This window comes from Malaclemys terrapin, chromosome 2 (genome assembly GCF_027887155.1).
Source record: "Malaclemys terrapin pileata isolate rMalTer1 chromosome 2, rMalTer1.hap1, whole genome shotgun sequence".
Lineage (NCBI taxonomy): Eukaryota > Metazoa > Chordata > Testudines > Emydidae > Malaclemys > Malaclemys terrapin.
Window position 1 is genome coordinate 252077966 of NC_071506.1, and position 14721 is coordinate 252092686.

A 14721-nucleotide genomic window follows, 5' to 3' on the forward strand; every position below is an offset into this window, starting at 1 on the left:
ACAACAAGATTAAAAAGGAAAGGAAAGGAAAGGAAAGGAAAGGAAAGAAAGTACCTTCTTCAGCTCTGGAGTGACATGTGTTTATCCTCCAAGAGTGTGGTGCCAAACATATGACACTGGAGTACTCACTCTACATATGAGCCCCCTGAGTTACATTGCTGCCTGCTTTGGGGGGGAGTGACTGTGGTTAGTAGGGGCCAGGAAAAAGTATATAAACAAGGACAATGGCTCTGAGGATGAAAAAGTATTTGCAGTTAAAAGGTTAAAAAATGCTAAACTTCTTTCAAAGGGGAGGAGGGGAAAAAAATCCCTGAGGTGAACCTGTTTTACGAGTTACGCCAGTAAAATGTTTTTTAAAGCGAGAGAAAGAAAATGAACCTGTAGAAGCCATATCAGTTGAAGCTTTTCAAAAGCTGAGTTTCTCGTGTAACTTTAGAGAACAATCTGAGACACATGTGGCACTGTAGGATTTTTCTTTAACTAATCACATACATTGTTAGACAGGGAGGGGCAGATAGCAATGCCTAGCATTTCAATTAGTGTTTTCTGAAGAACAATTTAATCCATTTGCAAATGAAGTTAGGTTTCTATTAATCTAAAAAAACTGTTGGTGTGAAATCCAGAATAATTACAAAATGGGGTTGCTTCTTTTAAAAAAAATGTACAGTTGAAGCAAAGTGGTAGGTCTGAACCTGACAGGTAACTTGGGCATGCAGGCAGGTGGGGTTAAGGTAACTATGGAGATTTATGATGTCATGCTTGCAAGAGCATGTCAGGACAGCTAATTTAACATGTAGTTGTTCAAAAACTCTTATAGGCTAGAAGTAGGTTTTATGCAAATGACAGAGTTTTGCTGCAAAAGGGCAAAAGAAAACACGGCAGAGACATGGAGGGCATTTTACCTGACAACCGTAAAGGATTACAACAGAATTCATTCTAAACTAAAACTTTTGGGACTAAAGGAAAAGGATTCCATAACTTATCTCCTGTCTTACCTGTGGAATTCTAGGTTTAGGTAAATATAACTCTTTTTGCCCTTTGCACTTATTGTAAAAACATTTTTGAAATGCCGAAATCTGCTTTACTGCATTGTTCCTCTTGGCAGCAGATCTGAATCAATAAACTGAGCTTTCTGGCATGGCATATTCTCTTTTCTTTTCTTAAAATAAGCTCTTTTTTGAATGAACTGAGAATTCTGAATAATTTGAAAGGCAATGTAATGCATTATGCTGATTATATGAATAATGCTGCAAAAATGTTGTAGGTAGTGTTTTGGAGGAGAAACCAAGAACTGAGACACTGTATTTATTTGTAGATTATTGCCAGATGTGTCTCCTTTAACTGCTAAAACAAGACATTAAAATTACAACTACATTTATTCCAGCATTTCAAATCTGCAAAATGCAGAAGCATTTATTTTAGTAGATTATAGAATCAGTCAGTGAAGTACTTTTTATAAATATATGCACTGATATTGCAACATAATTTATGAGAGTGATTTTAAAAAAAAAGGCTTGTCTTGGATAAACACAGATCTGGTAGGAAGTCGACAACAGTGTTTGGGGGGGAAATCCAACAGCACAAGTAAACTCTACTTTATCTCTATGGTTTTGAGGATAAAACCAGAGTGTTGGATTTTCTACATTTACGAGAGAATGAAATCTCTTTGTGCTTAGCTGTAATCGCTTTTGTGTTTACATCAATCAGCAAGTTACACCAAGTAAACAATTATAATCAGGGGACGGTTCCCTCATTGACACTGCTTTGGGGTGACGAGATGTCCCAATTTTATAGGGACAATCCCGATTTTGGGGTCTTTTTCTTATATTGTCTCCTATTACCCCCCCCACCCCCTGTCCTGATTTTTCACACTTGCTGTCTGGTCACCCTACACTGCTGTGATAAAATTACTTGAAGCAGCCTTACATCTACAAGGTTAGCTTAAAGATAGGGAAGGGGTGGGGTTTGAGTAATTAGTGTCCAAGCATAGATATTTGAAACCAGAAAGATCATAGGTTCAGTCTAAAAACACCTGTGAAATGTAAACTCAGGATAGAAACTTGATCAGTTCAATGTAAACCCTCAGTAGGATTTAGCAAATGTGCAGGCTGCACAATGTTTTAAACACTTTATCTAATTCCAGTTGAAAAACCAGTGCATAAGACCGGTTGACATTCTGCATTACTTGATCATGCAAGTTAAAATAAACTTGCTTTTAACAAGTATTGATTACCAAAGTAAGTAGGAATGAGTCTGAGAGGAGTAAAAAGTTAAGAGATATCTTTAACTGCATTTATATTTTTATGTATTAGTTCATTACACAGCTGTTTTGTTTTCATTCAGTAAAATCTTTAGAAATAATTATTAATGGGAAATAATTGAATTAATTTGCAGCCTACACATTTTTTAACATCTGGTGTTACGTTTTTAATATTAAAATATGTACTCTTGAACAATGTGTCAAATGAACTAGCATATTCGCATTAATTACACTGATGCTGGTTGATGATGTGGAAGGGGTATGGAAAAAAGTGATTCAGTGCTGCACATGCTATGGAAATAGATTTTTGGTCTGAACCGATAAGTAGAAAAGCAGCATTTGATTATAACTAAATATTGTGGGTGTTAAGAATAAATGTTTTTAACTGGGATGTATATAACTGCTGCATTTTCTAGCCAGCCCTCCCCCTCTTTTTTTTGTCTTATCTATGACAGATTTAGGTTTAGCTGATTATTTTTTGTTTAACCAAAAATAGCCTACTAATTTATATCTTAGATATAGTTGTACAGTTTTGATTTTTTCAGGCTTGCGCAGCATGGAGTACATACTGTGGTAAGGAAGTCTGATAGTTTGATCCCTCTTAGGGTATGTATACACTAGGGTTACCATACGTCCGGTTTTTCCCGGACATGTCCGGCTTTTTGGTAATCAAACCCCCATCCGGGGGGATATTTCCAAAAAGCCGAACATGTCCGGGAAAAATACTCCCTGGCTTACCTTCGAGCGGGCGCCGGGGACTGCTGTGCTCCCTGATTCCTGGGCTCTGTAAGAGCCGAGCTGCCTGAGCGCTACCGGCTTCGGGCAGACCCCATGCCTCCGGACCCTGCGCCGCCAGCCGGGCACTTCCCCTCCCCGGCTCCGGGGGTGCAGGGTCCAGAGGCATGGGGGCTGCCCGAAGCCAGTAGCGCTCGGGCCCCCTCCCGGGCTCCAGCTGCGCTGGGGAAGCGCCGGCCGGGGTGCAGGATCTGGGGGCTGCCTAGCAAACCGTGAAGCCGGTAGCGCTTGGGCAGCCCTTTTCGCGTGGCTGGGAGGGAGGAGGGGGAATGCGGGCGCTCAGGGGAAGGAGCGGAGTGGGGGTGGGGGTGGGAAAAGGGGCGGGGCCAGGGCCCCATGGAGTGTCCTCTTTTTTTATTTTTTAAATATGGTAACCCTAGTCTACACTGCACGCTAAGCCTGGGGTCTGTCTCAGATTTGAGCCTAAGTCCCCCTTCTGTCCACACACAAATCAGTCTGACTTGGGTCAGGAAGCACTCAGGACTGGAGTCCTAGAACTCTGCAAGGTGGGGGGAGACGGGCTAGAGCCTGAGTCCCACTGTGACTTGAGACCAATGCCTGTCATTTTGCAGTGTGGATGCAGCTCAGGTCACAGACTCAAGTCAAAAGGTTTGTGTAATGCAGTATGGACGTGTTAGCATGTCTGTGAGATCTGGGTCCAGCAATTGTAAGCCCAGGTTTACAGTGTAATGTGGATGCTTAAGTGCAGGCTAGTAAATACCGAGTCCATAAGCCTGGGTTCCACAGACCTGGGTCTGCAATGCAGTGTAAACATTAGAGGCTGGGCTGTCATGAGATCTCCACTAATGCCTGCCTCCTTACTCCACCTTGAGATGTGGAGCACTTTCCGAGGTTTGGAGCACTTTCCAAAGCATCAAGGTTGTTTCCATTTACATATTTTTGACAGGAGCAGCGTTATGTTGCACAGTACATTTCCACACACTAAAAGGGATAATGCAGAGATCAGTCAGTCCTATCCTCTCTGGCCTCTGCATGACCCTATGAATTTGCAGAGCCACAAACTTGTGGAGGGAACTTCCACACATTTCAGGAGAAAAGAGGGAATCCATGCTGCTTCTGCACATCTCCCTTTGTCCCATGTGTACAAATCATTAATATGAACAAAGCATTATTTCATTCATGTCATGAAGTGGATTTGGTGGGTTAAAATGTTGAGTATGTTGCATGAGTGGAAAGTGTTTTAATTTCACTCATGCTGTAAAAGTAAGAGACCGAAGTAGTGAGCAAATATACTCTGCTCTATAACATGTTAAACTATTAGCAATAAAAGCATGAGTGGTATAAGTGGAGTTTAACTGATGTAGAAATAGCTTCTGCCATATAATTTTTACACCATGTGGTTTCTCCATTTATATTTATCAGTTGAAAGTGATAAAGTAACTGTTCTTTTTTTAAAGCAGCAAAAAGTATTAATAAAGCTATTTCCCCTCAAAGTAAAAGGGGGAAAACTGAAAAACAGTTTAATTTCTCTTTAGGTTTGTATGGCAAACAAGAAGTAACCCTGAAAAGAATAAAAACATCTATAACAGGAAGGACTTTTTATTCTAGAAGCATTCAACTTCACTAGGAGCTACCTGTTCAACAAGCAGCCTCAACTATTTAAAAGGAGGCTGTTTGATGTTTTGCATTTGCAATGAACCTATTAAAAAAAAACTTTTGTTCTTTACCTGGGTGAGAGAGATTTAATTTCATTGCCTGAATTGGCCCTGGAATGCGTGTTAGATTACTTAGAAACAGGCAGTCACCTTGGGCCCAGTAAAACTGATTGAGGACATATCTAATTGTGGAGGAATTCCCCTGTTGGCAGAAAATGCCATAGTTATTCATTATGGGTTTCCTTGTACCTTCCTGTGAGACAGGATACTGGACTAGGTGGGCCATTGGTCTTTTCCAATATAACAATTCCTGGGGGTCCTTGTGTAAACTAGGATACTGTAAGTTTGAGGGCATGATGAGGAAGACCTCTACCTCTAACTGCTCCATTTGGATAAATTCAGTTGCCACTTGGTTTTTTGAGATGTTTTCTTGTTCATACCACTACTTAAAACAGAATTCTCTGAGCAAGTATAATGCTGACAGACCCCGGTCGGCAGGATTAAACTGGGGACCTCTGGAGCGTAGAGCATGAGCTTCTACCACATGAGCTAGAAGCCAACTGGCTGTTAGCTAAGGCTGTAGAGCAAACTCATTAATGTCTCTCTCTAAGTGGTCTCGGTGCCACTAGATGGGACAAAACACCACACCCAGGAGGTGTGTGGGTTCCACAAGATCAGCAAAACATACTCAGGAACAAACTCATTTGGAAGAGTGGGGAAGACTGAGCATAGATGGACTATCTAGAATGGCAGTTCTCAACCTGTGGAGCCCCAGGGGTCTATTGACTATGGACTATGTCTAAGGGGTCTGCGAAAGTCTTAGACTGAAAACTGTCTGAACAGAATTCAACTGTATATTAGACAAGCAATTTTTAGGGGTCTGCAAATGGAAAAAGGTTGAGAACCACTGATCTAGAACATGGCAGCCAACACTGGACAGCTTTTAATACGGTCATATATGGGGAAAAGTAGGGAACCCCCTTTAAATTAAATTGAAACGCATGGGATACAAAACCTTTTTGAGCTAATAGGTGGAAAGTTGACTATATAGGAAAAGGTAATGTCTTTACTGATTAGAACCATTGTCTGTATCTTTGATTCTGATCCTGCAGACGCTTATGCATGTGCTTAACTTGGACACGAGTAGTCCCATTAGCCTCATACTGCAGACTTTTTTTTTAATGCTCTTCTTATATGATCACATGGGAGTGGGACATGTATTCGTGTCAGTCATTAGCAAAGTAAACATACCTCACACATCTTCTGACCATTATTGTATAACGACATTTTTCATTTGTTTTTCTAAACAAAGGCAGGTTGAGTTGGACTCATCAGAGCAGCTAGCTCAATTTTACCCTAATCCCTGTGATGTAAAAAACCTTTTCAGAGCTGTGTTTAGTACAGCGAAAGTAAACAACTCAAGCAAATCTCTTATGAAAGAGTATTTTCAGTTTCCTTTCTCTTCTCATGAATAGGCTAGCTGAAACAACACTATTGTTAAACATTGCATTCATCACCCACTGGGGCAATTGTAGCCTCTCTAGTACTGTGTGTTCTAGCATTTGCTCTCTCAGATTTAAGAGCATGGCTTGATTGATTGCACCAATACAATTGGAAATGAAGTGAGTTTTTGCATCTTAGCGCACCAAACAAACAAGGGCATTGTACTTTGATGTGGGTGCTCTTTGAGGGGAGGTAGTGATACTGTTTGTTTGCACCATTGGGCAAGTACCTTCCATACCTCTGCATTTTGTGTGGTCTCCCTCATGAAAGACCTCAGGGACCCCATTCAGTCACCAACAGCCTATTCTCCTAGTAATTACTGAACAAACACGCATTAGTTAACTGTAGCCACTGAGTCTTCAAGGTTTGGGGGTTTGTTTTAAACAACTTTTTAAAGAATTCTTGAACACAGGAATTGTCATATTGGATCTAATCCAAGATCCATTTAGCCCAGTGTTCTGTATGTGACAGTGGCTAGTACCAGGTGCTTCAGAGGAAACCATGAGAACACCAGAGTAAGCAGATGGAATAATCTCTCCCACATTAGTTCTTATCATCTCTCATAGTTAGAAACTGGCTTAAACTCCGAAGCCATAAAGTTTAATATCCCTTCCAAAAATGTATAATTATTCATTATGACAACTCTGGATTTTCTTGGTTCACATATAAATTTCCAATTCCTTTTTTAATCTTGTTCAGTTCTTGACCCCAACAACTTCCTATGGCAGCAAGTTCTGTCGTATTATTACATTTTAATTTGAGTGTCCCCTTGTTCTTGTGCTATGAGACAGGGAGAACAGAAGTTCTTGATCTACCTTCTCTATATCACTCATTATTTTATATACTTATATCTTGTCCCCTCTTATGCATCTCCTTTCTAAAGTAACCTATCCCAATCTTTTCAATCTCTCTTCATCTGAGCATTTGTTGCTCTTCTCAGAAACCCCTCTAGCTCTGCAATATCCTTTTAGAGTTGGGGTGACCAGTACTGCACACAGTATTCCTGATGAGGCCGCACCACTGATTTATAAGGACATTCTCTGTCCTGTCTTTCATGCATCCTAACATCTTGTTAGTCTTTAGGACTGCAACTGTACATTGAGCAGAAGTCTGTATTGAGTTGTTTACAGTAAGCCCAGGTTCCTTTCTTGACTTGAAACAGTTAATTTAGAACCCTGTAAGGTGTATAAGTAATTTAAATATTTCCCTCAAATGTTCATAACTTTGCATTTATCTATGCTGAATTTCTTTTGCAATTTTGTTGCCCGTTCACTTAGGTTCTTTAAGTGTCTCTGAAGTTCCTCAGAGTCCTCTCTGATCATAACTAACCACATTAACTTTGTCACCTGCAAATGTTGCTTTCCTATTCACCCTGTTTCCAGATAATTAATAAAGATATTAAACCACATGGGACCTTGTACAAAACCTTGAAGCACCCCACTGTGAACCTTTTGCCATAATGAAAATTGACCATTTTATCCTGTTCTTTGCTTTCCGGCTCCTAGCTAGTTTCTTATCCTTGAACATTCAAGATTCCTTCTATTATGTTAGATATAATTTGTATGTGTTTATCAGTACCATGAGACCTGATTCTTTAGAATTTGAAATTATTACCCTATTCTCCCCTCTCTCTCTCGTTCTTTGTGTTCATATTTTGATTAAATAATCGAAACCTCTAGGGTATCGCACCTGTGCTGCAAGTGGCATGTAATGATTTAATAGAAGGGAAAATGTTTCCTCTCTTCATCCCAACATCTTACTTAAAACATTATTTCATTCCACTTGGTAGCATTTAAACATGGGGCTTGTCCAAATGGACACTTACTGCACAGCCAGGTAGGCTGTGAACGTACAGCACACTACCCTGCTGCTGTTTGCAACAGCATTAGGTCAAAGTGCACTACAAAATTTCTAGTGCATGGTAGCATCCTTCTCATGGTGACTTAGTGCACATCTGACTAGAGTGCTGTGACTTTACACCCCAGCTTGCCACACACTAGCTGACCATGTAGACAAGCCCATGGAATGAGTCACAAAAGAGCGTGTGAAAGGAAAGTAACTGAGAGTAGCACAGGACTATTGAGGGAAAACAAGTCAGAAGAGGCAAGTCTGGAAGCACGTGTTGGGGTGCTAGCTCATGGGTGATGGGCATATAGAGCTTTTAATCTCTCCACTGCTAGCTCAAATACTGCTTAAGTTGGTAATCATGGAAGTTATCACTGTGCATCTGACGGCTGTTTGGTTGTCTATTATATGGGAAATGAGTAGAGCAGGTCAAATATGGCAGTTAATTCCTGTAAAAAATTTAAAAGGAAACAAAAATTTTTGTTTCCTTTCAATTTTTTCACAGTATTTTTGTTAAAAAAAATGAATTTTTTCATTTTGATTCAGTTCAGAATATAAATTCTCATTCTGATTCACTTTTATTCCAATCAAAATTAAAATATTTCACTTTTGGAAGTCCCCTCCTTTCCTCTCATTTCGTGACTAGAAAAGAGGAAAATAAGAAAATGATAGAGGGACAACAAAATAATACAATTGTCAATTTGAATATCAACAAATGTTTTGTTTTGATAAAATACTGGAAAATTTTGAATAATAAAAAAAACTTGCAAAAAGTTCCACATACTTTGAAAAGCCTTTTGATGCCCAAAATAAAAATACACTTCCTGACAAATGTTTTGATCAGCTCTAGAAATGAACTGGGTGGTGAGCTGTCCACATCTTGCAAAGACAATGTCCATAAGCAATGGGGAAAGGAAAAGCCCTGCTGAGGCTCCCTGCCCACATTGCAGGCCAAGCCTACCAAGGATGCACCCTCCTGCAAAGGGTCTTCTTCCAGGGCACCAGGCCTTCTTTCCAGCCCAAGCAGAGGAGAAGCTCCTGGCATTGGAGCCATCCTCTAGGAACAGCAGAGACTTTCTTGAGGAACATCTGAAAGCAACAACACAAGTGGGACAGAAAGGCTCAGACAGGGTTTCTTGCTCCCTTTTCCTGATCTTCATGATCCCTGGACACCTAAGATGTCAGCAGACAAATGTAAACAATTTATGTGAACAGTGGTGTATGGGGGGGTTTCTCTGTAAAATTTCCTGGGGAGGCTACACTCACTAGTGTGAAGGCTGTTTCCACAGTCTAGTCTATTGAATCTAGTACTGGACTTATTCTCCTGGAGAGACATCACGAGGTTACAGTAGACTCTTGTCTACCACTTAAAGCCTGAGGACTGCTATTCAGAAGACTGTACCCCTGCTTATATTTAAGTGGGTGGAGTCCCTGTGAAGGAGGCATTTATCTATCTGTCATACTTGTAACATGTCAGTCACCATAGCATCTAGGTGCTGATAATAAAATGGTTGAAGCTCAGTATTTGAAGGAAATGATGACTTGCCTGAAATTCTATGGCTTGCTTTGTGTACTTCCTGCTGACTAATAACCAGAATGTCCTTGCAGCTCACAGCTATTTTGTGGACATGCCGGTGCTGGTATGTAAAGTCTAACAATATACCATGAGGGTTGGGCATGTGTGCATGCGCCCTGAGTTGTTGTTTTTTCTCGGTCCTTGCAAGCATTATTTTTCATCTCCATTTATTCTTGCCGAACCCTGTTTTTTTGTTCTACATAATGTCATACATCAGTCTGTTGTAATTAGTTATAAATTACTTGCAGAAGGAACAAATATTTGACTTTGATTAGAATAAGTAAAAATAAGTGCCACTTATATTTCATGGACGGAATAAATACATAATTGGATGACATAAGATGGTTGATTTAAATAACACTCAGTTTGTATTGTTCAATTCCTTAGCTGGAACGTGCAGAAATGACATGTTTAAAAATATATAATTTAAACACCTCCATTAAGGAGTGTGTAACTGTAGCACAAAGACAGGTAACATTTACTGTAGATCTTAAAAATCTATTTTCTTTAAAAAGAAAAAAAAAATCCCCATTTCAGGAAATCTTTGCAGTACATATTGTGAGGTACGTTGTGCCCCTTAAAGAATCATCTTAAAGAAATGCACAGATTATTTGTGTTAATTTTCATGCTTTCATTGTGCAGTCTTTTATGAAAAAGGCCCATTTCACATTAATTGTGCATAAGAGCTTTCCCAGTACAATAATAATTTTACAGTGATTGCCATTTAAAAGCCAACATTATTTCAACAGTTACTATCCAGTGATATGAGAGAATGACATTGTTCCCCCACAGTTAGAATAGGGAATTATTGTAGTATCTCTGATATCATGATGTGGAAGTAACTGTTGGCAAATTACTTTTAATGGAGTACATCCTTGTTTTCTCAGTTTTTCAGCAGTGCACAGAAATTGCTATCTTTTTACCCACCGCAAAACACCTGGAGTATAGGCTGGAGGGATCCCTTCCCCAGTCTGATTGCCCTTATTTGAGAGAGCAGGAATAAGAAGGATGCATGTTCTGTCTAATCTATCTATTTTGTCTGTTTTACAATAGGTCTTTATATTGTGCCTATCACCATAGTATCAAGTATCAGAGGGGTAGCCGTGTTAGTCTGAATCTGTAAAAAGCAACAGAGGGTCCTGTGGCACCTTTAAGACTTGCATCTGAAGAAGTGAGGTTCTTACCCACGAAAGCTTATGCTCCCAATACTTCTGTTAGTCTTAAAGGTGCCACAGGACCCTCTGTTGCTTTTCACCATAGTATCTAAGTGCAAATGGTTAGTGCAGCGTACCAACCAATAATATGACCACAACTTTTATTTAAAATAAATATTAAAATCCTAAGTAAAAGGGCTTCTGGAAGTCAGTATAGTGCTTGGGTCTTTGGGAATGTTAGAAGCTGAAAATTAGGAGAGGCAGGTCAAGTCGCAAGGTCCTTTTACTCCTAATCATGCTCCCACTGAAGTCAATAGCAATATTCTCATTGATTTCAGTAAGGCAGGATCAGGCCCCTGATAGATTGGCTGACAGGTTCCCTTCCTCTGATGTCAGACATAACATTTAAAACCTGGCTCATGTGTACTTTTCTTTTCTTTTATTTTTATCCTGTAAATCCTATACACACCGGATGTTGTGACACAAACTTTGTCTCTTCATTTCCTTCACACACCTGTTGCTGTCAGTAAGGAGCTTCACTCCTCTCCAATCCTTTCTTCAGCTGCTAGATGCTGCTGAGAAGGCGGATTTCACATGGATACTTTTCTAATCCAGTAATTGGACAACTGGGTTAATCTCATCCAGAGGCTGGGATTTTAGTGTAGTATAGGGTTGGGCTTTCTTGATACCAGTGTGTAACTGCCATTAATGTTAATGTAGTTATGTGCAGGAGTATTGAGAAGATAATGTATGACTCTTGGTTGTAACTGAGGAAACATACGCATAATTGCATTGCATTTGTGACCGCAGTATTAACTGAGTTATTCTGATCTCACTTTTTTCATAGCCCTTTAACTGTTCAGATTTGAAAGCTACTGTTCATTGCTGAATGGTGCTCCACTTTTATATATGCCAGAAATGAATCCTGGACAAGGACAAGTTCCCCTTTGCTTGTACCTAATGTGTGAATCAGTATTCATTTAAACCCCACCCACATGTAAGTATGCACCCATGAAAAACCGGTCTTTTTTAATTTATGAATCACACCCTGATTTGCAAGACTTACATATAGATCTACACCAGCATCCCTGTATTTACTGTATAGACATGCAGCTGGAAAATCTTCACAGGGGAAAAACAGTGACTCAGTTGCACTAGTGGGTTTGAGAAAATTTTATAGCAAGGGTAGAGATTTTGACATGGAGCTGCCCATTAATTCTCCTCTAGCAGAAACAAGAAGAGAAAGGAACTTCTCATCTCTTTGTTGTTCCTGGGGTGCATCTCAGATAAACCAGGTACATATATGATAGAAAGCAAGAGTCTATTTTCCCTTCAATTATGTAGCTGGAATTAATGGAAATCCGAGACAGATTAGTGTATCCAAAAATGTTTTTCCCACAAAGGGTGAATGTTTTAAATAAAAAACAAAAGCATTTAATGTTTCTAGACTTTTTTAAAATATGAGATGAACATTTGGTTGTTACAATATTTAACATACACTCGATCAAGAGAGAGAAGTTGGTAGTTTGGAATGGAAAACTTCTCTTGAACATATTACATTATGATTCAGTTTCATCTCATGGTTCTGAGAATCTGTCATTTTTTGAATTAGCCCTCTCCTTTCCTCCCCCCCAAAAAACAAAACAAAAGGCACATTGTTCTTTTCATTATAGAGAACATTCCTGTGAAAGAGGAATGTGAAAGGTGTATATCATTTATTGGAAATCTTCCATGATTGAAATAATTGGTAGTTTGCAGGCTTCTTCTGAATTGAAGATATCATTAACAATGGTTAGAAAATTGTAGTCTTCTACTCTTAAATCACTTAGACAATGAAGTTTGATTTGTTTTATATAACTTTCTTTTTTGCTGTTGCTACTGCTATAATATTTTGACTTGGAGGATTTTTCCTCCTTCTGCCATACCAGCAGATATCACTTTATATTAAAAGGAACTGTGAACTGACATGTTGAATCTTGTTTCTGCATTAATTAAGCCTGCCACAACGGAGATGTTAGTTTGCCAAGAATTACCGTGCATCCAGTATGTCTGGAAGATGTGTTTTTGTGACTGTAATAGATTGGCAAACCCAGCTTGAAATTTAGGCAACTCCTTTGTAGTCTATAGAGGAAGAAAAAGTGGATTATGACTAAAAGTTTACAAATACTCAAAAAAATAATTGTGAGAGACATTTGTTTTGTTAAATATTTTTGGGTAGATTCTCCTGCCTTAACTCCAATTGACATTGATGAGTTACACTTGTAGAAGGAGAATTAGGCCCTTTATGTGATTTATCACAGTGACACAGGTTTCAGTTGTACAAAGCGAAAAAATAATTCAGTCCTTTTAAATTAAACAACTACAAATGTAGTTTGAAAGAAAGAGAGTTACCATTTTAATCTGTGCTGTGGTCATTGTGAAGATTATTTTTCCAAGGCATACACAGCCTTTTGGTTTAGGTGGTGGTGGTGTGCTGCATTTTCAGTGTATCAAATGAAAGCTACTGCAGGTTGTAGCTAATGAGAAACGTTCACTTGCAGGTTTACTGGCAATTGCCACCTGGCAGTCTGAGTTCGGTTTAGACAATCATTCAGTAACTTGTGTAGTAGCACAATAAACATCATCTTTCTCTTTCAGCACAGAGCTTCTAGCTCTGCCTCTGCAATAAAGGAATTAAATGCATTCTGGTTTTGTTCGGTGCTTTCAGCTACCACCTGTCCAGTTTTCATATGAACAATCAAGTGTTTTTTAGAATGTTGTATTTGGTGTCAAGAGCAAGACAACATTTGTCTGGATGTTTCTTGTTTAGCAATTTAGAAGAACTATCAAGCCTTTAAAGAGCTACTTATTTAGCCATTTTTGCTTTGCTTTTGGCTTATCTCTTCTAGAGCTTTAAAGGCATCTTGAATATCTAGGTTTTATGGTTTTCAAAGAGCTCTTTTAAAAAACTCATTCACCATTCTCCTCTTCAAAATAATAATAACTGAGGCAATACAAGTACAGGGTGATACTTTATTATTTTACAATTTATTTTAATATAGGCTCATGTACATATTTAGATATGCAATAAAATAAAAATTAAAACAGCCAGCCCAAACCAGATTGATTTCTCCCCTCCAAACCACTTAACAAACCATTCGGTCAAAAATGAAAATGCCCTACCTTCTCCAAAGGCCACAGTCATCCCTTGCCTCTCTACCCTCCCCCTAAACCCTGGAAAATAGATGAGTCTTGTAATGTGCTCTTAAAATTCATCTATTCCATGCCAAATGTGGGGAGTGAATCCTTAAGTCAAGGACTAGACATGGAAGATACCTTGCCTTTTAAACTGGTATCTGATAGCTTGAGAGAGTCTTCTGCTTGCAGCTATGGCAGTGTCACGTAGGCACAGAGATAGTCTCTGAAATAGTCAAGTGACAGACCATTTTAGGTTTTAATAATCAAAACCAGCATCAAAATCTCCACCTGAAAACTAACAGGTCACCAGTGCAGGTTACTGATCTATGGTGTTATGTGCTGTTAGTGCAATACGCGTCAACAAGTGGGCTTCTATATTGCACATCAGCGTACTTGTCCAAATTGTCTTAAAGGGCAGCCTCATATATAGTGCCACGCAATCGCCCAATTTCAAGGTTACAAATGCTCCTTAGTTTGCAAAATAAAGGAAAATCACCTGCCTAAAAACTGATGGCAATAAGCAATCTTCCAACAACTGCCATCTGATCACCTAATAGAAGCTGAGGATACAAGAGGATACATATAGCAAACATGCTCCCACTCAGTCCGATAGGTTGAGGTAATGTCTGCCATATCTTCTGATTAGCTCACTCAAGCTATCAATATCACTTTGGTCTTATCTGGATGAGCCTCAGCCAGCTTGTTCCCATCTAGGCTTCAGTCTCAACCATCCACTAGGTAAGATGCTCAACTTCCCCAAGATGGAAACATAGAGCTGGATGTCAACAACGTAAT

The 14721-nt window shown here is 39.3% G+C and overlaps 1 protein-coding gene across 8 annotated transcripts in view; it reads left to right on the forward strand.

Annotated features, from left to right (window-relative positions):
• Nucleotides 1-14721, forward strand: part of KIAA1217 (KIAA1217 ortholog) — a 259459-nt gene that overhangs the window by 24577 nt on the left and 220161 nt on the right. Inside the window, exon 1 of one of the 8 annotated variants that reach the window (XM_054020701.1) lies at nucleotides 907-1015. The exons of the other annotated variants lie outside the window; for them this stretch is intronic. The gene's annotated coding sequence lies outside the window, so the exon portion shown is untranslated. Of the gene's footprint in view, nucleotides 1-906; nucleotides 1016-14721 lie in introns of those variants that run through there. 8 annotated transcript variants of the gene reach the window in all.